Raw genomic sequence first — 27197 nt, forward strand, 5'->3', positions numbered from 1 at the left:
ACATTTGAAGAATATGATTAAGCATTAATAAATTGAGGAGAAATGAGATCTATCCCTTTAACAATTCCACAGCACATTACTTTCACAAATTTGGAAGTTAATTCATCTGGAAATATACACACTAATTCCGAGAAGGCTGTTGAAATACATTATCCCTAGAACATTGAAGGCAACATACATGGGAAACAGAGTGAGCTTTAAAGCAGCCACAGCTGTGGAACTTCGGGCAACATCCTATCTCTTAACTGTCATTCTTTTATCAGGAAAAGGGGCTATAATGATGAAACCTAAGTTACTAAGGTTGAACTTACTAACACATGCACCTGGGCATATTAGTCCTACAAAACTGTTGGTTTATTTGCTTTTCATTTCTTTCCCCTCCTCTTTTCTCCTTGGCAATATGTTGGTGCTTAAGAATGCGACCTCTGTTTAGAATATTTACAAGTAAATGTAGCTGTGTCATTTAACAGCTCTAATAACTGGGAAAAGATATTCCACTCCTCTTTTCTTCAGTTTTCTCATCTGTAAATTGGGGATAATAATATCAGTGCTTACTTCTTAGGGTTTTTTCTGAGTATTAAAAAAGTTGAAACATGAGTGAGTAATGCCTGGCTCATATATAGGTTCAATAACTTTAGATACTCTTAATGCCTAGAAACAGAGGATGTGATTTCTCAATAATATTTACCCATGACAGTATTTTTCCATACCTGTAGTGGGTTAAAGAGTGTCATCTCAAACTTCATGTCAAATCAGAACCTCAGAATGTGATCTTATTTGGAAATAGGGTCTTACTGATGTAATTAATGATCAAGATGAGATCATATTGGATTAGGGTGTGCCCAAAATCCAATGAGAGTGTTCTTACAGGAAACACAAAGGATACACAGAAACAGAGAGAGTAAGGTGATATGAACATAGAGGCAGGGATGGCGTGATGTGGCTACAAATCAAGGAAGGCTAAGGATCACTGGCAACCTCCAGAAGCTCGGAGAGAGGCAGCACGGAATGGTTTCTCTACATCAGTGATGTAGATTATGATGAATGCAGTGTGAGAATATCAAGTCTTTGTCATCTTTACGTCCTTAGACTAAGCCCTATAAGATTTGGAGACTAAAAAATAAATAAATAAATAAAAAAAAAAAAAAAAAAAAGATTTGGAGACTAGTGTTAGAATCAGCTTCAAAGTATTCATCATCTCCCTTGGAATATTCAGATTATCATTTATGGAGCATTGTAAATATCGCTGCTGGATGCATTGGGTCAAGACAGCTATTCTATTTAGGAGATTAACTCTCCTGCATCTGGGAATATATCTGGAAGGGTTTGAATGAATCTAATCTAAAACCCACTGATTTTTGTCACATTATTGTAAATAAATGGAGCATATTCATAAGGCATTTCCTCAGAGCACATGTGATAAGCCTCAAATAAGAAATGCGTCAGTTCATCAGTTATGTACAACATTATGTTGTCTTTGAGACTGATGCCTCAAAAGTGCTTTAAATAAATAAATAAATAAAATAAAATAAAAATAAAAAGTGCTTTTATGTTCTTTAGAGGGTAGAAAGATCTTCATTTAAGTCAGCATCCAGAAACAGTCTGAACATCCCATTTCTTAAAATAAAGATGTATAAATTAAACTCTATAAGCGGTTATGGAGCACGAAAGCTGAATATGAAATCTATTATTCATTTAAATGTTTTGCTACTTGAAGTGTGAGGAATTGACAAATATTTTAAAAATTATATTGTTAACACCCATAATATTCTAAATACTACATAAGACTGTGAGAAAAAAGTCTGAAACCCCATCATAAAGTAGGTGGAGCCTAGTGTTAAAATCAACTTCAAATCAGTTGGCTAGATTTCTGAGTGGTTATTACATTTAGAGGGAAATTAGTGTTGTAGGATTGGAACTTGTTAAAATTATGTCAGTTTTTGTCTCAAATATAGCATGGCTAGGGAAAGAAATTCAGAAATCACTTGATGACAGCTGTGTCTTAACAGAGATTTGGATTTATTTTAGAGGTCATTTGATGTCTTTGCTTCTGTTATATCTGCTCAGTTGCTTTTGGTTGCTTATTTGAAAAATCAACAAATTGCTTGCATGACTCCAGTATTGTTCAAAACAATGTGAAAAAAGTATATCAAATTATAGCATTGTTATTAAGGTTAAACTTACTAACACATGCACCTGGGCATATTAGTCCTACAAAACTGTTTGCTTTTCATTTCTTTCCCCTCTTCTTTTCTCCTTAGCAATATGTTGGTGCTTAAGGATGTGACCTCTGTTTAGAATATTTACAAGTAAATGTAGCTGTGTCATTTAACAGCTCTAATAACTGGGAAAAGATACTTCACTCCTCTTTTCTTCCGTTTTCTCATCTGTAAATTGGGGATAATAATATCAGTGCTTATTTCTTAGGGTTTTTTCTGAGTATTAAAAAAGTTAAAACATGAATGAGTAATGCCTGGCTCATAATATAGGTTTAATAACTTAAGATACTCTTAATGCCTAGAAACAGAGGATGTGATTTCTCAGTAATATTTACCAATGACAGTATTTTTCCATACCTGTAGTGGGTTAAAGAGTGCCATCTCAAACTTCATGTCAAATCAGAACCTCAGAATGTGATCTTATTTGGAAATAGGGTCTTACTGATGTAATTAATGATCAAGATGAGATCATATGGGATTAAGGTGTGTTAGATTCTGCTGTATAACAAAGTTAATCAGCTGTATGTATACATATCCCCATATCCCCTCCCTCTTGCGTCTCCCTCCGACCCTCCCTATCCCACCCCTCTAGGTGGTCACAAAGCACTGAGCTGATCTCCCTGTACTATGCAGCTGCTTTCTACTAGCTATCTGTTTTACATTTGGAAGTGTATATATGTCAATGCTACTCTTTCACTTTGTCCCAGCTTATCCTTCCCCCTCGCCATGTCCTCAAGTCCATTCTCTGCATCTGTGTCTTTATTCCTGTCCTGCCCCTAGGTTCATCAGAACTTTTTTTCTATTTTTTTAGATTCCATATATATGTGTTAGCATATGGTATTTGTTTTTCTCTTTCTGACATACTTCACTCCATATGACAGACTCTAGGTCCATCCCCCTCACTACAGATAATGCAATTTCGTTTCTTTTTATGGCCGAGTAATATTTGATTATATCTATGTACTACATCTTCTTTATCCGTTCATCTGTTGATGGACACGTACGTTGCTTCCATGTCCTGGCTACTGTAAATAGTGCTGCAATGAACACTGAACTACATGTCTGTTTTTGAATTATGGTTTTCTCAGGTTATATGACCAGTAGTGGGATTGCTGGGTCATTTGATAGTTCTATTTTTAGTTTTTTAAGGAACCTCCGTACTGTTCTCCATACTGGCTGTTTCAATTTACATGCCCACCAGCAGTGCAAGAGGGTTCCCTTTTCTCCACACCGTCTCCAGCATTTATTGTTTGTAGATTTTTTGATGATGGCCATTCTGAATGGTGTGAAGTGATACATCATTGTAGTTTTGATTTGCATTTCTCTAATGACTAGTGATGTTGAGCATGCTTTCATGTGCTTCTTGGCCATCTTTATGTCTTCTTTGGAGAAATGTCTTTTCAGGCCTTCTGCCCATTTGTGGATTGGGTTGTTTGTTTTTTTGATATTGAGCTGCATGAGCTGCTTGTAAATTTTGGAGATTAATCCTTTGTCCTCTGCTTCTTTGGCAAATATTTTCTCCCATTCTGAGGGTTGTCTTTTCATCTTGTTTATGGTTTCGTTTGCTCTGCAGAAGCTTTTGAGTTTCATTAGGTCCCATTTGTTTACTGTTGTTTTTATTTCCATTTCTCTAGGAGGTGGGTCAAAAAGGATCTTGCTGTGATTGATGTCATAGAGTGTTCTGCCTATGTTTTCCTGTAAGAGTTTTGTAGTGTCTGGCCTGACATTTAGGTCTTTAATCCAGTATGAGTTTATTTTTGTGTATGGTGTTAGGGAGTGTTCTAATTTCATTCTTTTACATGTAGCCATCCAGTTTTCCCAGCACTACTTATTGAAGAGGCTGTCTTTTCTCCATTGTATATTCTTGCCTCCTTTGTCAAAGAAAAGGTGATCGCATGTGCATGGGTTTATCTCTGGGCTTTCTATCTTGTTCCATTGATCTATATTTCTGTTTTTGTGCCAGTACCATACTGTCTTGATTACTGTAGCTTTGTAGTATAGTCTGAAGTCAAGAAGCCTGATTCCTCCAGCTGTATTATTCTTTCTCAAGATTGCTTTGGCTACTTGGGGTATTTTGTGTTTCCACAGAAATTGTAAAATTTTTTGTTCTAGTTCTGTGAAAACCGCCATTGGGAGCTTGATAGGGATTGCATTGAACCGATAGATTCCTTTCAGTAGTATAGTCATTTTCACAATATTGAATCTTCCAGTCCAAGGACGTGGTATATCTCTCCATCTGTTTGTGTCATCTTTGATTTCTCTCATGAGTGTCGTATAGTTTTCTGAGTACAGGTCTTTTACCTCCTTAGGTAGCTTTATTCCTAGGCATTTTATTCTTTTTATTGCACTGGTGAATGGGATTGTTTCCAAATTTCTCTTTCTGATCTTTTCTTGTTAGTGTATAGGAATGCAAGAGATTTCTGTGCATTAATTTTGTATCCTGCTACTTTACCAAATTCATTGATTAGCTCTAGTAGTTTTCTGGTAGCATCTTTAGGATTCTCTATGTATAGTATCACGTCATCTGCAAACAGTGACAGCTTTACTTCTTCTTTTCCTATTTGGATTCCTTTTATTTCTTTTTCTTCTCTGATCACCATGGCTAGGACTTCCAAAACTATGTTTGATAATAGTGGTGAAAGTGGATATCCTTGTCTTGTTCCTGACCTGAGAGGAAATGATTTCAGTTTTTCACCATTGATAATGATGTTTGCTTTGGGTTTGTTGTATATGGCCTTTATTATGTTGAGGTAGGTTCCCTCTATGCCCGCTTTCTGGAGAGTTTTTATCATAAGTGGGTGCTGAATTTTGTCAAAAGCTTTTTCTGCATCTATTGAGGTTATCATATGGTGTTTCTCCTTCAGTTTGTTAATATGGTGTATCACATTGATTGATTTGCATATATTGAAGCATCCTTGCATTCCTGGGATAAACCCCACTTGATCATGGTGTATGATCCTTTTAATGTGCTGTTGGATTCTGTTTGCTAGTATTTTGTTGAAGATTTTTGCATCTGTGTTCATCAGTGATATTGGTCTGTACTTTTTTTGTGACATCTTTGTCTGGTTTTGGTATCAGGGTGATGATGGCCTCATAGAAAGAGTTTGGGAGCGTTTCTCCCTCTACTATATTTTGGAAGAATTTGGGAAGGATAGGTGTTAGCTCTTCTCTGTTTGATAGAATTCACCTGTGAAGCCATCTGGTCCTGGGCTTTTGTTTGTTGGAAGATTTTTAATCACAGTTTAAATTTCAATGCTTGTGATTGGTCTGTTCATATTTTCTGTTTCTTCCTGGTTCAGTCTCAGAACGTTGTACTTTTCTTAGAATTTGTCCCTTTCTTCCAGGTTGTCCATTTTATTGGCATATAGTTGCTTGTAGTAGTCTCTCATGATCCCTTGTATTTCTGCAGTGTCAGTTGTTATTCTCCTTTTTCATTTCTAATCCTGTTGATTTGAATCTTGTCCCTTTTTTTCTTGATGAGTCTGGCTAATGGTTTATCAATTTTGTTTATCTTCTCAAAGAACCAACTTCTACTTTTATTGACCTTTGCTATCATTTCCTTCATTTCTTTTTCATTTATTTCTGATCTGATCTTTATGATTTCTTGCCTTCTGCTAACTTTGGGGTTTTTTTGTTCTTTCTCTGATTGCTTTAGGGTTAAGTTTAGGTTGTTTATTTGAGATGTTTCTTGTTTCTTGAGGTAGAATTGTATTGCTACACACTTCCCTCTTAGAAGTTTGCTTTTGCTGCATCCCATAGGTTTTGGGTCGTCATGTTTTCATTGTCATTTGTTTCTAGGTATTTTTTGATTTCCTCTTTGATTTCTTCAGTGATCTCTTGGTTATTAGTAGCGTATTGTTTAGCCTCCAGATGTTTGTATTTTTTAGTTTTTTTTCCTGTAATTGATATCTAGTCTTACAGTGTTGTGGTCGGAAATGATACTTGATATGATTTCAATTTTCTTAAATTTACCAAGGCTTGATTTGTGACCCAAGATATGATCTATCCTGGAGAATGTTCCATGAGCACTTGAGAAGAAAGTGTGTTCTTTTGTTTTTGGATGGAATGTCCTATAAATATCAGTTAAGTCCATCTTGTTTAATGTATCACTTAAAGCTTCTGTTTCCTTATTTATTTTCATTTTGGATGATCTTTCCATTGGTGAAAGTGGGGTGTTTAAGTCTCCTACTATGATTGTGTTACTGTCGATTTCCCCTTTTATGGCTCTTAGCATTTGCCTTATGTATTGAGATGCTCCTATGTTGGGTGCATAAATATTTACAATTGTTATATGTTCTTCTTGGTTTGATCCCTTGATCATTATGTAATGTCCTTCTTTGTCTCTTGTAATAGTCTATTTTAAAGTCTGTTTTGTCTGATATGAGTATTGCTACTCCAGCTTTCTTTTGATTTCCATTTTCATGGACTATCTTTTTCCATCCCCTCACTTTCAGTCTATGTGTGTCCCTAGGTCTGAAGTGGGTCTCTTGTAGACAGCATAGATATGAGTCTTGTTTTTATATGCATTCAGCCAGTCTGTGTCTTTTGGTTGGAGCATGGAGCATGTAATCCATTTATATTTAAGGTAATTATCGATATGTATATTCCTATTACCATTTTCTTAATTGTCTTGGGTTTGTTATTGTAGGTGTTTTCCTTCTCTTGTGCTATCTGCCTAAAGAAGTTCCTTTAGCATTTGTTGTAAAGCTAGTTCGGTGGTGCTGAATTCTCTTAACTTTTGCTTGTCTGTAAAGGTTTTAATTTCTCTGTTGAATCTGAATGAGATCCTTGCTGGATAAAGTAATCTTGGTTGTAGGTTTTTCCCTTTCATCACTTTAAATATGTCCTGCCATTTTCTGGCTTACAGAGTTTCTGCTGAAAGATCAGCTGTTAACCTTATGGGGTTTCCCTTGTATGTTATGTATTGCTTTTCCCTTGCTGCTTTTAATATTTTTTCTTTGTATTTAATTTTTGATAGTTTGGTTAATATTTGTCTTGGCGTGTTTCTCCTTGGATTTATCCTGTATGGGACTCTCTGTGCTTCTTGGACTTGATTGACTATTTCCTTTCCCATATTAGGGAAGTTTTCAACTGTAATCTCTTCAAATATTTTCTCAGTCCCTTTCTTTTTCTCTTCTTCTTCTGGGACCCATATAATTTGAATATTGGTGCATTTAATGTTGTCCCAGAGGTCTCTGAGACTGTCCTCAATTCTTTTCATTCTTTTTTCTGCTCTGTGATAGTTATTTCTACTATTTTATCTTCCAGGTCACTTATGCATTCTTCTGCCTCAGGTATTCTGCTATTGATTCCTTCTAGAGTATTTTTAATTTCATTTATTGTGTTTCATCATCGTTTGCTGGCTCTTTAGGTCTCTTAGGTTCTTCTAGGTCCTTGTTAAATGTTTCTTATGTTTTCTCCATTTTATTTCTGAGATTTTGGATCATCTTTACTATCATTACTCTGAATTCTTTTTCAGGCACCCTGCCTATTTCCTCTCTATTTGTTTGGTCTGGTGGGGTTTGACCTTGTTCGTTCATCTGCTGCATATTTCTCTCTTTTCTCATTTTGTCTAACTTATTGTGTTTGGGGTCTCCTTTTTGCAGGCTGCAGGTTAATAGTTCCCGTTATTTTTGGTGTCTGCCCCAGTGGGTGAGGTTGGTTCAGTGGCTTGTGTAGGCTTCCTGTTAGAGGGGACTGGTGCCTGTGTTCTGGTGGGTGGGGTGTATCTTTTCCTTCTGGTGAGCAGGGCTGCATCCAGTGGTGTATTTTGGGGTGTCTGGGAACTTGGCATGATTTTAGGCAGCCTCTCTGCTAATAGGTGTGGTTGTGTTCCTATCTTACTAGTTGTTTGGCATTGGGTGTGCAGCGCTGGAGCTTGCTGGCTGTTGGGTGGAGGTGAGTCTTAGTGTTGAGACAAAGATCTCTGGGAGAGCTCTTGCTCATTGATATTATGTGGGGCCACGAGGTTTTGGGTGGCCCAATATCCTGGACTCGGTCCTCCTACCTCAGAGGCTCAGGCCTGACACCTGGCCAAGGCACTAAGACCCTGCCAGCCACATGGCTCAGAAGAAAAGGAAGAAGGAAAAAAAACAAAACCAAAACAAAAATACAGACAGACAGAACCCTCAGACAGTTGGTTAAAGGAAACCTATACAGACAAAATCACACAAAGAAGCATACAGATACACAGTCACAAAAAGAGAAAAGTGACCTGCACTTGTACACAGCATTCTTAGTGGCAGTGGGAGCAGCATTAGCAGTTCATGCCTGTCTCTGGGGTCCAAGCTGACAGCCGAGGCTCGCGCCCATTCCTGGAGCTCATTTAGGCGGTGCTTTGCCTTCTTTGGGCACACGGAGAAGGAATCCCCTCTCCTCACGTGCCCCCAAAGGTCTCCTGCCTCTGTGGCAGGTCCAGCTTTCTCCCGGGCTCTGTCCTGGCTAGCTGTGGGGCACTAACCCCCTCAGGCTGTTTTCACGCAGCCAACCCAATCCTCTCCCTGGGATCTTACCTCAGAAGCCCGAGCCTCAGCTCCCGACCCCGGCCGCCCCGGCGCGTGAGCAGACAAGCCTCTCGGGCTGGTGAGTGCCGGTCGGCACCGATCCTCTGTGCAGGAATCTCTCCGCTTTACCCTCCGCACCCCTGTTGCTGTGCTCTCCTCTGCGGCTCCGAAGCTTCCCCTCCACCCACCCCGCTTCCCCGCCAGTGAAGGGGCTCCCTCATGTGTGGAAGCTTTTCCTCCTTCACAGCTCCCTCCCAGAGGTGCAGGTCCTCTCCCTATTCTTTTGTCTCTGTTTTTTTCTTTTGCCCTACCCATCTACGTGGGGATTTTCTTGCCTTTTGGGAGGTCTGAGGTCTTCTGCCAGCATTCAATAGGTGTTCTGTAGGAGTTGTTCCACATACAGATGTATTTTTGATGTATTTATGGGGAGGAAGGTGATCTCCACGTCTTACTTCTCTGCCATCTTGAAGGTCTCCTATTTATGCTTAGAAACGTACTAGGCGAGTTCCCCCCAACCCAGCCATACAGACAGCTTTGCAGGCTCCTGGCCCCACACACCAGTTGTGCAGCCAACCATGCAGAAAGCCTACCCCACCATCCAGCAGGCCTACAGCCACTATGCCAAGTATGGCCTCGTAGCCAGCCAGGCAGGGGGCCAGGCTTGTGTACCAGTAGTGAACCCCACCACAACAGTAGGTTGCGTGCAGCCCACATAGGGGGCACCCCTACAGCATATAGCTCCAGAGATCAGAGGGGGAGCATGTTGCACAATGAAATATTATGCGGCCATAAGAAAAGAAATCTTGCCATTTGCGACAACATGGATGGATCTGGAGCATATTATGCTAAGTAGAATAAGTCAGACAGAGAAAAACAAATACCATTTGATCTTATATGTTAAACCTAAAAAACAAAACAAATAAAAAAACGAAAACAGATTCATAGATACAAAGAACAAACAGGCAGTTGCCGGGGGGAAGGGGCTGTTGATGGGGTGAAATAGGTGAAGCGGGGATCAAAAAGTACAGACCTCCAGTTAGAAAATAAATAAGCCATAAGAATGTAATATATGGCATAAGGAATGTGGTCAGTAATATTGTAATAACTTTGTATAGCGGCAGATGGTTACTAGACTTATCATGATGAAGTATCATTTCGTAATGTATACAATTGTCAGATCACTATGTAGTACACCTGAAATGAACATAATTTGTCAGTCACCTATATTTCAATAAAACTGAAGTTGTTTCATTTAAAAGAAAATTTGGAACAATGGGAACATGGGCAACTGCCATCCCATAGCAAACATTACATTTCATGCGAAAACTTTGGCATCATTCACATTAAATTCAGGAACTGAACACCTGTTTGGTATGATATTAGAATTTCTCATTAATATTACAAGATAAGAAAATGGTAGATTTATTAATTGGAAGAGAGAGAGAGAATACTGTCATTATTATCGCATAGTCACCTACTTAAAAGCACCCCAACATAAATGATTAATAAGAGTACCCAGAAATGACAACCAGTACCAGACCAACTTACAAAGATTAATAACTTTCCTCTAGACTAGCAATAACGTATGTGAGATTTTAATAATAGCAGAATTCACAGTGGCAGTGAAAAACTTTTAAGTATTTAGGAATCAACCTAACAGAAAACGCAGCAAATCATTACACCCTGTACATGAAAGAAGGGCAAAAATTAGGAAAGGTGTTAGCAAGTGTTAGCAAGGATTTATGGAGTACCATTGTCGGTCTTTAGCAAAATTATGAGTGTGGATACCCAATGATTCAGTGCTCTTACTTAGGTATATATGGTTGCATCAGGTTTAGGTTAGGTAATGCTTTGGTAACAAATACTTTCAAAATCTCAAACCAGTGCTGATTTATTCTTACACTGTGTGTCTATTATGGAACTCGTGGAGGGTGTTATCCTCATGTCCGGATACAGACTGACCAAGAAATACCATCTATACTATTGCTGGTCAATGTGGCAGATAAAAAGAGTGTTTTGGAGGGGTTCTCCCATCAAAAATTCAATAGCTGGGCCAGAACTGACAGATGTCACTCTGTCGCACTGTCCCACTCCATTATTTGCCCCAAAGGCAGAGAGGCAGAAGTATTTCATGAGCAGTATTAATGGTAACCACGGTTTGCCCTTCTGGTCATTTGGCCCGCTCTCCTTCCTACAGGCAAACTACACTCAGTCCAAATTTGCATCTGGTCATAGGCATCACCTTGAAGTCCAGGATCTCTGGGTGATGTATGATAGTCTCTACATCAGACCCAGATGTGTCTCTTCTCAGTTTGGAGAAATAAAAAAATTAGCTGCCTCTACACTACCGGTATACCCTGGTGGAACAAGGAGTCGTGTTAAATGCTATTCTTCACAAAGGTGCGGGAATGATATGGACGCAGCAGTTATTGGTCTGTTGCAATTCTGAAATATATATGGGGAGCAAGTTAAAATCTAATGTGCTCTTATCCAATGAAATTGAGTTATTTGTAGTGAGGTGGATGGACCTAGAGATTGTCATACAGAGTGAAGCAAGTCAGAAAGAGAAAAACAAATACCGTATGCTAACACACATATATGGAATCTAAAACAAAAAATTGGTTCTGAAGAACCTAGGGGCAGGACAGGAATAAAGACACAGACATAGAGAATGGACTTGAGGACACAGGGAAGGGTAAGCTGGGATGAAGTGAGAGAGTGGCATGGACATATATACACTACCAAATGTAAAACAGATAGCTAGTGGGAAGCAGCCGCAGAGCACAGGGAGATCAGCTCGGTGCTTTGTGACCCCCTAGAGGGGTGGGATAGGGAGGGTGGGAGGGAGACGCAAGAGGGAGGGGATATGGGTATATATGTATATGTATATGTATAGCTGATTCACTTTGTTATAAAGCAGAAACTAACACACCATTGTAAAGCAATTATACCTCAGTAAAGATATTAAAAATAAATAAATAAATAATGTGCTGTTATCAAAATGAAAGCAAAATTCTCACATGGCATCACATGGGCACTTGTTCAGTAAGTTTATCATGGCATTGTTTGGGGCTCTGGGAGTTGGAATTACCTAGAGGAAATCACTGGGGAAATGGAAAAATAGAATGATTGTTGCATACTATGGAATACAGTGCTATAGTAAAAGTAAGAAACTAAATACTAGACAACAGCATAAACGTATCTCAAAAAGTGTTGCATGAATAAGGTAGATAAACATGTAAATTTTAAAGAAACAGAAATTTAACAAATATTATCCAGTAATTTATTAAGTTTAGGGATATATAGTAAACATATCAAAGAAAATGGCTAGGTAGAAAGTAGAATAAGAGTGGGGAGCAGAGAGAAAGAGACGAATAAAATGAGATAAAATGAAACCAGAGCAGACTTGCATTGATTGCTAATGACAGTGGTCAGTGTACTGCAATGCTGGTTCACCTCTACTCTTAGCAACAAAAGGTGGTAATAAGTAAAAATTCACAAAGAAGACATAAACAGCACAGTGGTATACAATAGGAGACTGCAATTTACTCACAGCAAAGAGCAAAACATTTTAAATAGATGTAATGAATTACATATACCAATTATTTACATAACACAGAGAAGAAATTTTATATAGAAAATTTTCCTTATATTTTGTGGAAACGATGCAAGAGTGCAGACTTTTTGTCCAATAGTCTTCATTGTACGTTTGTACTCAATATTGAGTGATGGTGTTTGGAATTTCCTCCCTGGAAAATGAGTCCTATAATTCAACACACTAACTGCTTTAGGACTGCAGCCTATATTGGGTTGTGCGTATTTGTCATCTTTTGGTTGAGTTCTGTTTTCCTCATAAAAGCAAGGAAGCTTGCTGCTGGCTCTGCCAGGCTGCTGGATGGTTTTCAAAAATAGACTTGCTTCTGGATCAAAAGTCTAACTTCACTGACCAGGTCAAGTCTCACAACACCAAAGGCATTTATTTAAAGTAGGAAGAACTTAATTATACACATGAGAACATGGTTTCAATGCTATGGTTAGAAGTGTCTGCTGGAAAATTGGCCACTGTAATATGAGAGTAGAGAGCATACAAAGATGGGAAAATTGTGGACTTGAACATTTATATTTACGACTTTTCTGTTTTGTGGGTAAAAAAAGTGGATCTGGTCTAGCTTAGAAAATTTTTGATAAATTAGAAAAAGGTGATTCTTATAAAATAGCCAATTGGTATCAAGTACAAATGCAATCAGGGCATTTACCACACAAATTAACAGTATTTATCAATTCCTGATATTCATAATATTAAATGAGAAAACACTATGTTGAAATCAAAAGCATTTTGGTGCTAATAAGTTACAAATTCGTATGCAGCTTATCAGTGTTTTACGTTACTTTGAACTAGGTGGAAAAAGTAAATAAAAGTTAAGGAAGGAACGTATAGAACTGTATACTTATTTGGTTGCCTAGCCTTTTGCTTACTATAAATGAGAAAAAAGTAAGATAATTTTTCATACCAGTAGGCTTTATTTTACCTGTGGCCAAGATCCTCAAATTGACTTTTTAATTTATTGAGGTGAAATTCACATAACAAAAAATTAATCATTTTATTTTACTTATTATATTTATTTATTTTTAACATTTTTATTGGAGTACAATTGCTTTACAATGGTGTGTTAGTTTCTGCTTTATAACAAAGTGAATCAGTTATACATACACATATGTTCCCATATCTCTTCCCTCTTGTGCCTCTCTCCTTCCCACCCTCCCTATCCCACCCCTCTAGGTGGTCACAAAGCACTGAGCTGATCTCCCTGTGCTATGCAGCTGCTTCTCACTAGGTATCAGTTTTACATTTGGTAGTGTCTATTAAAATGAACGATTTAGTGACATTTAGTACGTTCACGACGCTGTACACTCTCCACCTCTATCTCATTCCAAAACGTTTCTATTACTCCAAAATAAAACCCCATACCTCATAAGCAGTTTCTCCCCATTCTCTTCGCTCCTCTCCCCAGCCCCTGGCAACCACCAAACTGTGTTCTGTCTCTATTCTTTGGACATGTCATACAAAAGGAATCGTACTATATGTGACCTTTTGTGTCTGGCTTCTTTTGCATAGTGTAATGCTTTCAAGGTTCATCCAATGCTGTACACGTATCAGTAGTTCATTCCCTTTTATGCTGAATAATATTTCATTGTATGTGTATATCACAAGGTATTTATGCATTAATCCACTGATGGACACTTGGGCTTTTTCCGCTTTTTGACTGTTCTTAAGAAAGTTGCTATGAACATGAGCGTCCATGTATTTGAGTACCTGTTTTCAATTATTTGGCTATATACCTATGAGTAGAATTGCGGAATCAAATGGTTAATACGATGTTTAACTTTTGAGGAACTTCTTTTTTTCTTTTGAGGCTAAAGAATTTTTAGCACTCTCTCCTCATGACCACTGTGTATGTGTATGCGTGTGTGTGTGTGTGTGTGTGTGTGTGTGTGTATGTGTATGCGTGTGTGTGTGTATGGTGAGGGGACTGAGATGTAACAATAGGTAACATCTAAGAAACTACCTGATCATTTAGAGTAAATACCCTTTACCTTTCCTGTATTATTCAAAAACTGTGTTTGGTATATTTAGAAGTGGAGTGAGGGAAAAAAGGTTATTTAAAATCCTAATTTAGTTTTTTATTAAACAGCCTTTCAGATGGTTTATATTTTCCAATTTGAATAATTTGAGGTCTAATCTTTACGTTTAGCTTCATTTGGTGTCTGAAATTTGTCTTTATACACTTAATGATGTTTATTTACTCTTTTAGAATGGCTTAAAAGCAATTTTTAAAACAATAGGTTTAATTAAGCTTAAACAGCAAAACTGGAGGTATATTCTTTAAGAATTAACGTATAACAACTTTCTTATAGTTCTGCCTCTTCATTAAAAATTATAAAAATACACATGGTAAAAATTAAAGACAACATATTAAGCATTAGTACAAAATAATGAATTATTTAAATAATGACTATCCTTTAAATGAAGACTCTTATTAGGAAGACTTTGATTCCCTCCATTTTTAGTTTTAGTTGTACAGAGATTCCCATTCTGTGTGATGTATCCATGCGAACCCTTCCCATTCTCTTACTTTATAAGTGCCTTAAAATAATAGAGAATGTTATCTATTTTAAAATTAAATTTATGATACAATTAAATAACTTTCAAATATAATTTTATTAGTAGTTAATTAAGATTAATATTGGTTTGAGGCTAAAAATCTATGTATATAGATCAGAGAAAAATCTATGTATATATTAGAGAAAAATCTATGTATATATTACATTTTGTTAAATTCAAAGATAACAGTTTTATTCTCCTAGGGATTAAAAATTTAAGGATCACATCTACTCATTTCTCTCTAGTCACAGTGCTACTTTATGTACTTAATGACTTTGCATTAAGGTCCACAAGTAAAGTACAGCATGGTGGCTAGAGTTAATAATACTGTCTTGCGTATTTGAAAGTTGCTAAGAGAGTAGATCTTAAAAGTTCTCATCACAAGAAAAGAATTCTGTAACTATGTGTGGTGGCAGATCTTAACTAGACATCATGGCGATCATTTTGCAATATATACAAATATCGAATTATTATGTTGTACACCTGAAACTAATATAGTGTTGTATTTCAGTTATACCTTAATTTTAAAAAAAAGTGCCATGAATAGAGTGATGTTGAAAAATCTCCGAGATATAATAAGGAGAAAAAATAGTTTTTAAAATAACACACATATTAAACTTTTTGTAAAAAAAAGGGGGGGCAAATAATATATATTTATGCTTATTTGTATGTGCTTAAACAGGAAGGATAGACTTATGAATTATACATAAGAAGTTAATAAGAGCAGTTATGGGTAAGAGTAGGGTAGATAATGATAATGTCTAGCTGGGAGACGGGCATGAATGGAAGACTTTTCACTGTTCATCTTTTTACAATTTATTGTTTTTGAACCCTGTGAATATATTACCTAGTGAAAATTGTCTTTCATTTATTGTAAGCTGTTCAAAAAGCCCACATTTTCAAAGCCAAACTTTTTAACAGATAATGCAGTTATGAAAAGGTTATTCTTAAAGAGAATTACAGTTTTGATTGGTTTTCTTCTCCCCCAGATTCCCTAATAAGAAGCTCACTTTGTTCACTTAATGATTAATGTGCCTTCCGTAACTTTACCATAAGATGGGTTTTCCATGTGACATTAACTTATAAATTTTAAGTTGACTAGGAAACCCAAACACAGGTCTGAATTACAAACTTCAGTAGTTTTCTAAGCAGGAAAGACAAGGTGTGCCACTTTCTAAAAACAGAAAGGCTGAGTTTACTGTAAATGAAATGATTCATTCTTCCCTGTTGTTTTTGTCCTTCTGAGTAATTCGGATGGCTCACAAAAAGGAGATCAAAGTTGGATTTTGTAGGTTTACCAGACAGTGTTGTCAATTTACTAGACTGGAACTATGGCTATCAAAAAGTAAGTGGGGGACTCCCTCCCTGCCACACACACACACCCACACACACACACATATATAAACACTACACGCCATCCAGGCTTACCTCCTTTGAGCACAGTTTGCTTTATTGCATTTTGCCAATCCTAAGTTTTTTACAAATGGAAGGTTTGGAGCAACCCTGTGTGGGGCAAGTCTGTTGGTGCCATTTTTCCAACAGCATTTGCTCATTTTGTGTTTCTATGTCACATTGTGGTAATTCTCACCATATTTCAAACTCTTGCATTATTATTACATTTTTTACGGTGATCTGTGACCAGTGATCTTTGACATTATTACTGCAAAAAGATTATGACTAGTTGGAAGCCTCAGATGATGGTTAACATTTTTTTTTTTTTTTGCGGTACGCGGGCCTCCCACCGCTGCGGCCTCCCCCACCGCAGAGCACAGGGTCCGGACGCGCAGGCCCAGCGGCCACGGCTCACGGGCCCAGCCGCTCCGCGGCACGTGGGATCTTCCCGGACCGGGGCACGAACCCATGTCCCCTGCATCGGCAGGCGGACTCCCAACCACTGCGCCACCAGGGAAGCCCATGGTTAACATTTTTTAGCAGTAAAAGATTTTTTAATTAAGATGTATACTTTTCTTTAGACATAATGCTATTGCACACTTACTAGATTACAGGATAGTGGAACCATTATTTATATGCACTGGGAAACAAAAATTCATGTGTGACTCACTTTATTACAGTGGTCTGGAAACAAACCTGTAATATCTCCCAGATATATCTGCACACATTTACTTTGAACTGAATAGGAAGGAACCATTTTTCTTGGAATTAAATTATATATAGTTATTGCTATAATAGAACAGAAACCTCTATATCAAACTACTTTAATATGGAGTTCCCACTGCAGTGAGCTTAGGTTACCTGACTGTGGTAAATTGAATTGTGATTTTCAAAACAAATAATTAGACAAAACAAAAGTGGAGTTTAAACACTTCCACATGTCAGTCATGAAACTCAGAAAATTAAAGCAATCAATATTTTTCTTTAATTTTAGTTATGGATACAATTAGGAAACATATTGAAAACTTGAGGGTTAACCTGATTCTGTATTCCAGCTACAAAATTTTTAAAGTTTTGTGACTTAAACTGTTCATCAAATTTTGAAGATTGATGTGCCTAAGTACTTCAGATCTAAAAAACAGAGAATATTTAATAGTAATTTAGATATTTACCCCTAACTCTTCAAAGTTGAGAATCGGTCTACGGTAAAATTAGTACTTTATTTCTGGAACAAATTTTTCACCCGTGAAACCTTTTACATAATCTGGACATGAACTATAAGACAGAAAGAAAATATTGCTAAGAATCGTGGCTTTGCTACAGTGAAGAAGGGTTTTCTATCTACTTTTCAGCGGGCATTGCAACAGCTATAGAAAATTGCTAAAATCAATGAAATTTCAAGTTTAAAACATGACTTCTAAATAGAATATAAGTGGTATAATAAAATAATATGTATCTATATACCATACACTTAATAAAAGAAGTAGAGTTCATTTTTTAACTAAAACACTAAATATAATTATTAATAAACCAGGAAAAGGGTTTACTAAAACTTTGCTCTTTAATTACAAGGGCAAAGATTGAACTTTGCTTAAGTATATGCAAAAACAGAATGATCCTCAGATGAGTTACCATTAACTGTTGTGCTAACAATTTATTTGTTTTTTAAGAGGCATCAGCAGGAAGGAGAAACTATTAATTCTACCAAAGCTAACATTTATTTCACTCCAGAACACACAGAACTGGATTTCTAAGCCTCATCCATGTACAGAATATCAAACGCCTGCTAGTCATCCTTACTTGGAAAAAATATCAGATTTTTTTTCTGGAAAAAATACAAAAAAAGAAAATCATTTCTAAAGAAAAAAAGGTTACTTAAACGTGTTTGAAAATAATAATATATAAACTTTCTTTGCTAACTGCTGTCATTCCCCAATCCTTTTCTTTCTCTTTTCCCTATTCAAACTATTGTATTATACTTAAAAACTAAATAAGATGCTCTTAATTGATTTTTGCTGCGATCTAACAGAATCCCAGTCTTGTTTGTGACAGCAGTCGGCCCAGTTGAAAATGATCAATTCCCCAAACACTCTTGTATCTAAGAGTCAACATAGTTCTGGCCAGTGAGATATAAGAAGTGTATTGAATGGGACTTCTGAGAGAAGTATCTTGTGTAAGTTCGTGATAAAAAGATTAAAAACCTGTTTCTTTTTTTTCCTGTCTCTTTGAATGGAATGGTTAGAGTTCAACAGTTGTTTTAAACCAAATTTTAAGATGATAGAGTGGTGAGCTGGAAAGAGACAGGGAATCATCCTATTATCCCGTACTTCCTAGCTCTAGACTTCTTTCATCTCCTGTAATGTTGTGTTGTTTTCTGTCAAATGTGCCTAAATCTAATACTAATACAGTGTTCCTCTGCTTTTCTACAATGCCCGTACCTTTATCACGGTACATTTTTCAGTGTCAAAATTCCCGATTCATTGTTCTAGACCAGATTTTTAATTTCACGGAGCAATATTTTTTTCTTTAATAAATCAGGTAATAAAAAGATCCTAACATCAAATTCACTTCTTAGCATCATTTCATGAATGAAATAAAAGGTAGAAATAACATTTCTACCAAAAAGGTAGAAATGACTACACATGTATATTTTAAAGAATTTAGATCTATGAAAGTCTTGCAACTCTGTCTTCCCGGACGGCTTAAAATTTTTCATAAAGAAGCAGGCACCTTATCTACGTAGCATTTTTTGGGAATCATTGTACTCAGCTATGTGTTTCTCAGGGAAGGCTCTCACTATATTGTTCTCCTTAGCATAGCATCTATGCTCAAGATATATTTGCTGAATGACTGAATCACCCAAAGAAGAATCGACACCCAAAGAGAAAAAAAAAAGCAAAAGTCATCTCTTTTCCTTTACTGTGGCCATGTGAAAATAATTTAAAATGTTCCGTGCCGATTAGCGCAAAAATGAAAATGATAATTTGTCTGTTGTATTGTTTGTAAAAATCTTGTCACTCGGAGAAGGAAAGCCCGTTGTCTGTTGGTAATCCGTTCCCATATCTATCCTTCTTCACTGACAGGAGGCTGAGTCCTCGAAGGCCACAGGTTTTAGCCTGCTGCCTACAATATAACTTTACACACTGAGCCTCCCTCTGTGGGCTTTAGTTTCCTGCTCTCTGAAAGAGAGACGATGCACCAGACGATCTTATAGTCGTTTTCACTCTGGCCTGCTATGATTATATATCCAACTTAATCCTCTTAGGCTGTGGTGTAAGTCTCTTCTTTCCTTTTCTAACCTCCAGGGAGATGGAGATCACGTCTCTGTGTGCTTGAAAATCATTGCTAAATTCATCCTTCGAGATTCCTAGGCAACCTGAATTACCTCATTTCCTCTGTTTTTTTATTTTCTTCCCCATGCTCCCTTAACTGTAGAACCTAAATTGAATATAATGACTTAAGAATTTATGAATAATATAACGGAAGGTGGGTAGGTGTGATGCCTATATTTTACATGTCCTAGCGCTCTGCTCGTGCATGGTGTGGATAGCAGAGAGAATTAGTAGTCAATATTAAAACTGGTCCTGTACATAGAAAAAATGCTGAAAATATGGTTATTAAAAGGAATCTTAACTATTTACTATTACGCTCTCCACCAAACTTTACAATACTGCATTAGAATATGGATGTGTGTGTTTCCGTCATTTATTTTGAAAGTAGAGTGAGGAATGCCACCTGAGGATGACTGCAATGTTGTTCTGTAATTCTGCTTTAAAAAAAACAGTGTATTCTAAAAACGTTAGGGAATAATATCCATGGAAGTTTGGAACAACGTATAGAGACAGAGAGAGAGAGCAAAAGAAGAGCTCAAGAACAAAGTTTATCTTATTGTTCCCTTAGGATATTTCCCATTTTACTGCACAACTGACGAAACTATTTATTTTTAAACTTTTGCACATAGGCCCTCAGAATTCAACAGTAGTTCTCAAAGTATGAAGGTAATTCATCTAACTAAAACTCATTTAGAAATATCAGCGACATCAGAGAACAATAGCAAACTAATTGGAGTAAAGAGATGCTTTGCAGAAGGGCTCTGGGCTTTGTCATATCTCAAATCTGTGGAGGCAGAAGAAACATTCATATTAATGAATCCAAAATAGATTGAATATTCCTTAGCATACATATTTCTCTGGGGCTGTTTTCCTTCGTTGATGGTGTGTCTTTCTCCTGTGTGTTTACGCAAACACAGACACCCAAGGCGCTGAGTTCTGCCTTGGTGCCTCTTTTCCCTCAGGCTCCCTCCCTAGATCAAAGGACAACACTGTGGTTAAAAGGGAACTAAATTATTTTCAAGGCAGAGAAAAGGGTAGCTCTGGTGTATACCCATTAAACTGTTGCTCAACAGTCCATTCACTCCTAACACATTAAATAGTCTACCAACACACATTCTGATTTCATATTGCCAGCATCCGGCTTGGTCCAGAGGACCAATATGGTGCTATCATTTATTTACATTGTGATCTCCAGCATCTATACTTATAAATCAGGGCAGGTCAGAAGTAGAAGGGATTCTAAAACCATTTTATGAAGTTCCCTTTCCACATCTATAGAATGGGAATAAAATGGGAATAATATTGATCTATATTTTAGATAGCTGCTGAGAGAAATAACTGAGCCTACATAAAGCAGAATAGTACCTATCCCACAGGTCTGTTTTAAGGATTTAAATGGCATCCTATTTGTAAAGGACATTTTTAAGTGACATCCTATTTCTAAATAAAGTAAAACATTACTCAGTACTCAACAAATACTACCTAATAATTTCCCGATGATACTACCCCTGATGTTGTTTCTAACGTTGATGACAGCCTGTACTTTCAAGGAGTTTTTGTCCAACCTAGACTGCAAACACACACCCAGATCATTTTTTAAAAATGACATAGTACGAGGACTTGAGATGTGCACAGAGCATTAGGGAAGCTCCACACAGGTGCATTCATACGTTTGGCTTGCTCTGGGCTTAGTTTAAAAGTGAAGTCAGGAAAGAGTCAATTTGTTGGATCACCTAATCATTGTCTTCTTGCATATTTCTGCATCTTTTTGTCTTGAAAATCCAAAACTGGCAAAGCAGCTAGAGTTTATGTGGGGAACACAATACTAGCTGTGTTACTACTAAGCCTGAAGAGACGATGGTAATAATGAAGCTGTCAAGAGATTATAAAGCATGAGGAATACAAGGCTTTGGTAACAAAAATTCATGCAGGTGTGTTGCCTTAGGCAGAGGAAGGAGGTGTATTTAACCCTTTTTCTAAAAGAGAAACATAGCTGCAAACATAGAGAAGCAAGACTGGTTTTTATGAAGACAGGTGGTGTTGTCCTTGATGTTACAAACTTTCAAGCCTGACTTGCTTCTTAGAAATTTTTCTTGTTCTGCAGTGGCCGGGAGTTTGTTAGGGCCCAGAATAAGCAAAAGTGAAACCTTCACATGGCCTCAGCAATTAGAAAACAGTAGCATGAGTCCTTGGTGTAGGTCAGGGCCTCCTTGAAACATATGCCATGTTCCGAAAGGCTCCTTGTGTTCCCTAAGGTTCCTCTATAGGAAAAGATCAGTTCCAAGGGTAGCCATGGCAACTTTGGAATGAAAATCACACTGCTGGGTCCTTCCTTAGACATAGGGAATTAGAATTGATAAGAATTAGAGATGTGATATGGAAATCTATATTTTTAACAAGTTCCCCCAGGTAATTTTGATGCTTTGCCAAATGTAGCCATTGTTCCAAATTCATCCTATGTAGTTACCGCCTCTCTGATACGATAAAAAGACATAAATTGGAAGGATAGCCAGAAAATGACAATAACTTATTAACCTAAATTTTTAGAGAAAAAAGTGTTAATTCAGTAAAAAATCGCTTTAAAAAATTACTTTGAAATCCCAATTAAAACTCTTCCAATTAAAAAGAAATCAATAGGTATATGAATTCTATTGTACTTCATTATGAAGAGCTTTAGGTATGAAAATAATATCAAGAAAAGACAAACCCACATAAGTGAGTTCTTTATAACAAATTAATCTTTAGTTGTAGAGTATCCATTTAATACTATAAGCACATTAAGCAATGTCAGATGTAAGAGAATCTCTTTGGGCTTAATTTCCCTTAATGGATTTTGCTGGAAAGCCATAGAGTAATTCTAATTCATATTAAATTCCCAAAGGACACAGATAGCCCAGAGTTATCAAGTTAAATGCAAATAATCCTATACTACTTTTAGTATTTGAAACTGATGTGATATTGAAATTTGGATCTCAATTTAAAGGACTTATTTAAATTGCTTATCAAATATCCATTTGCTATTAATTTCCTAAATGTCAAATACCACTTTAACTTTGAAGGCCAATATTATTTTATAAATATGTGTGTGTATGTGTATGAATGAATGTATGTGTATATATGTATATACGTATATGTTACCTTGTTTTTCAGAATGCCTTGAAATTATGATGACATTAAGTTTGTAAAATCCTGTTTGGTAACATTTCATATCAAGGGATAAGTAATTGGTATAATTTGTCAGTATCAACTCTGTTCAATATAATAAGTAAATTCTGATTCTAATATTCAAAATATACAGTATTTAAGGCAATGACCACATAGTTTTCTATCCTCATTTAAGTTAGTTTTTGACAGTGGTACCATAAAAAAAAATCTATTCATTAATTCAGAAAAAAATACTCATGCATTCTCTCTTCCACTCACTCTTGAAAAGGCTCTTATCAATGTCACCTATAACCTACACCAGTAATTCTCAAAGTGTGGTCTGCAGACCAGCAATATCAATATCATCAAGGAATTTGTTGGAAATATACATTCTCAAGCTGCTCTCAGACTTAATCAGAAAGTCTGGGTTCTAGCAGTCTATGTTTTAGCCTGTCCTATAGGCGTCCTTGATGACACTGAAGTTTGAAAACCAGGCTCTGTTGAAAGCCAGTGGTCAACATCACCTCTTCATCTTACTTGATTTTCAGCAAGAAATGTCACAATCGACAACTTAAAAAAAATTTTATTTAATTATGAAATATCTCAGAAGTATAAGAATAATACAAAATACTCATGACCTCACTCCTGCAACTTAACACACATTAAAAGTTTTGCCATACTTGATTCAAATAATTGTTTGAAAAGAAATCCTTCAGATTCTGGTGAAAGCCACTACCTTACCCAAAACCTTTTCTTTCCTTTTTAAGGTAATCGCTAACCTAAATGTGTGTACATCCATTCCATACATGTTTTTATGCCTTTATTACCTATGTATATGTCCATAAATAAATAGGACGATTTAGTGTGTTTTAAAATTTTATCTAAACAAATAAATCTTTACAGTTTGCTTTTTTCACTCAAAATTATGTTTTTGAAATCTGCCGATGAACATATATTGCAATTTAGTTTGTTCTTCTTAAATATTATATACTGTTTTATATTACGAACAATTATTTATAAATTTTTTACCAATTCTCTACTGGTAGAAATTAATTTTTTTTCTAATAAGTGATGCTGCAGTAAACATTCCTGGAATTGTCTTTTGTACCTGTGTGATGTTTTCTAAAAAATAATTATATATGTTTCTATGTATATAATTATAAATATTTTATATTTATATGGTATATTATAAAATTTTAATGACATGTATATATTTTAATACATATTAAATATAATATTTAACTATTATAGCTGTATTACATTTAAGTATTTAATATTAAATATTTAATGTTCAATACTGAGAAAATTTCTATTTTAAATACTTAATATTTAAAATATTTTATAATAACTGTAGATATAAAATCTGGTTTGAGGTATATGTGCAGGCCTGCCACAAATACAGCTCCAGGGGCTACAATTTACATTTTCTTTTATGTAAACACTGCCCCCTAGAGCTGTGTACTCCACACCCTAGGCACCTGTAGAAACTTCACTAGACATTGCTAAATGCTCGTAAATATACAAACGTGTTATCTGGAATGGTGTCCTTCACCATTATTCTTTTCATTAAAAATATTTTAGTTAACTTTGGACCTTTAATATTCCATATGGATTTAAAAATGACTTTTTTCTTTATTTATTTTTATTTTTTTATTTTTGTATTGAAGTATAGTTGATTTACAATGTTGTGCTAGTTTTAGGTATACAGCAAAGTGATTTAGTTTTATATATACATATATTATTTTTCAGAGTCTTTTTTTGACTTTTTTATTAGAATTTCATTATATTTTTATAGATCAATACGGGGAGAATTGATATATTTATTACACTTCATATCCCTACATGTATTCATCTGTTGAGGTCTTTGTGCTTGTGGATAAAGTTTTGCCCCACCAGCCTGCATGTTATTACTTGGATGTCATCGTGGTAGGGTTCCTGAGTTAGCTTACCTGTGTATGTGTGTGCAGGTCTGCAGTTGGCTGAGTCCTAAAGGTAGCTTTTTGCAAAACTGAAGTACAAGCTGAGAAAGCCAGGCAAATCAGGAGTCCTTTTAGCCTTTTTATTTATTGATTCATCTTGTTCTTTAGTCTCTTTCAATATTGGGTCTCTCTGACATGACCAGGGATATTATAAAGAAATTTTATCAGGGCCCACCTAAGCATGAATATTCTTTGATTCAGTTATTTCTACCACAAATCACCTTTTGGTCTTACCTCAGGGTGAACTTTCTCCAGGGTTTCCTTTCTTAGGAAAAGTTGCATTGAAAACTGGGCTGAATTTGGAGGAAGGTTAGCTAAGGGGTGATAATGCCATGTAGATCACCACTTTCTATTACCTACAGAAGAAGAAATCTTGAACTTAGATCTGGAAGAAACCATATGCTGTAAACCTATCCCTTCTACAGATTAAAAGCAAGGCAAAGAAACAAATGAAACGCCCTTGACCCCTAGCCATATATACTGTTTACAAAGGACACAGCTGGTAATAAGGAAGAAGCCCTCTGCAAAAATGCTGTGAGAGTGGGAGGCTGCCTGACATGGTATGGTTTGGTTTTAGTTTTCTGTTTTCACCCAGCAGCTCCTGGCTCGGAAGCTAGCTACATCAATAATATTCTCTCAGGAAGTTCAAGGTAGAGGAAAGTCAAGCTCCTGGGACTTTACTGTTTGTGGGATTTTACTCATGGATACGGCAAAACTGCCTCTTCCTAAGAGCCCTAAAATAGTGCATTTGTACAAAGTACTTTTCTCAGCTAAGTTCTTTAAGTATTTTTTTCTCTCATTAAAAATACCTGACTCGAATGGCCATCCTCAAAAAATCTAGAAACAATAAATGCTGGAGAGGGTGTGGAGAAAAGGGAACCCTCCTGCACTGTTGGTGGGAATGGAAATTGATACAGCCACTATCGAGAACAGTATGGAGGTTCCTTAAAAAACTAAAAGTACAGCTACCATACGACCCAGCAATCCCACTGCTGGGCATATACCCTGAGAAAACCATAATTCAAAAAGAGGCATGTACCACAATGTTCACTGCAGCTTTATTTACAATAGCCAGGACATGGAAGCAACCTAAGTGTCCATCGACAGATGAATGGATAAAGAAGATGTGGCACATATATACAATGGAATATTACTCAGCCATAAAAAGAAACGAAATTGAGTTATTTGTAGTGAGGTGGATGGACCTAGAGACTGTCATATAGAGTGAAGTAAGTCAGAAAGAGAAAGACAAATACCATATGCTAACACATATATATGGAATCTAAAAAAAAAAAAAAGTTCTGAAGAACCTAGGGGCAGGACAGGAATAAAGCTGCAGACGTAGAGAATGGACTTGAGGATATGGGGAGGGGGAAGGGTAAGCTGGGATGAAGTGAGAGAGTGGCGTGGACATATATACACTACCAAATGTAAAATAGCTAGCTAGTGGGAAGCAGCCGCATAGCACAGGGAGATCAGCTGGGTGCTTTGTGACCACCTAGAGGGGTGGGATAGGGAGGGTGGGAGGGAGACGCAAGAGGGAAGAGATATGGGAACATACGTATATGTATAGCTGATTCACCTTGTTATAAAGCAGAAACTAACACAGCATTGTAAAGCAACTATACTCCAATAAAGATGTTAAAAAAAAAAAAGAAAACCTGACTCACATATTGGTAATTAACTGTTCACACAGCTCTAGACTGGATGGGGAAAGTATAAAAAATCCCCGCATCCTCTGTTTTTTTCTCTCACTCTGGTTATTAATACAAATGAAGACTTAGATCAAGGAAAGTTAGGATCACTCTTTGTTTGACAATTAACTAAAACATGCTCACTTTCTAAAGTATTTACTTGGAGTCTTCAAAATTTTAGTTACATTAGCAAGCAACTACATGAATGCCACAAAACGGAGGAAAGATTTATTACATTTCCTCAATATAATCTCCTAGAGACTGACCGACCCAATATAAGCTTAAGATAAAATTGAAAACAACTCCCTATTTAAGTAACATTTTATTCTATTTACCAATTCCTTATTATACGAATCATAAATTATTTCTTTGATTTTAAATAAAGAGAAAAATGCCAGTGGAAGATATTAGAAGTACCATACATCAAAGCAATACTTCAAAAAGCTTTGAAATCACTGATCTAAAAGCCTTGAGATTACTGACCTAATTAGTCATAATAATCATGTACTTAAGGAAATAGCTGTATTTTCACTTTCACACTGGACAAGCTTTATTCAACACAAAGGTAAGGATTTTGTTCTGTGAGTAAAACATATCCCTATTCTTTTCATTAGGACAGAATATGTTAATTTTCTCTTGCCTCTTTTAATCACTACATTTATAAAAGAAAATATTCCAACTTAATATTTTTTCCAAGTAGCCTTCCTTATATTTCACACAATATTTGGAAAGTAAAAGAAAATTATTTTTACAAATGTTCATAAAAACAAA

Source organism: Phocoena sinus, chromosome 9, assembly GCF_008692025.1.
Source record: "Phocoena sinus isolate mPhoSin1 chromosome 9, mPhoSin1.pri, whole genome shotgun sequence".
NCBI classification, from domain to species: domain Eukaryota; kingdom Metazoa; phylum Chordata; class Mammalia; order Artiodactyla; family Phocoenidae; genus Phocoena; species Phocoena sinus.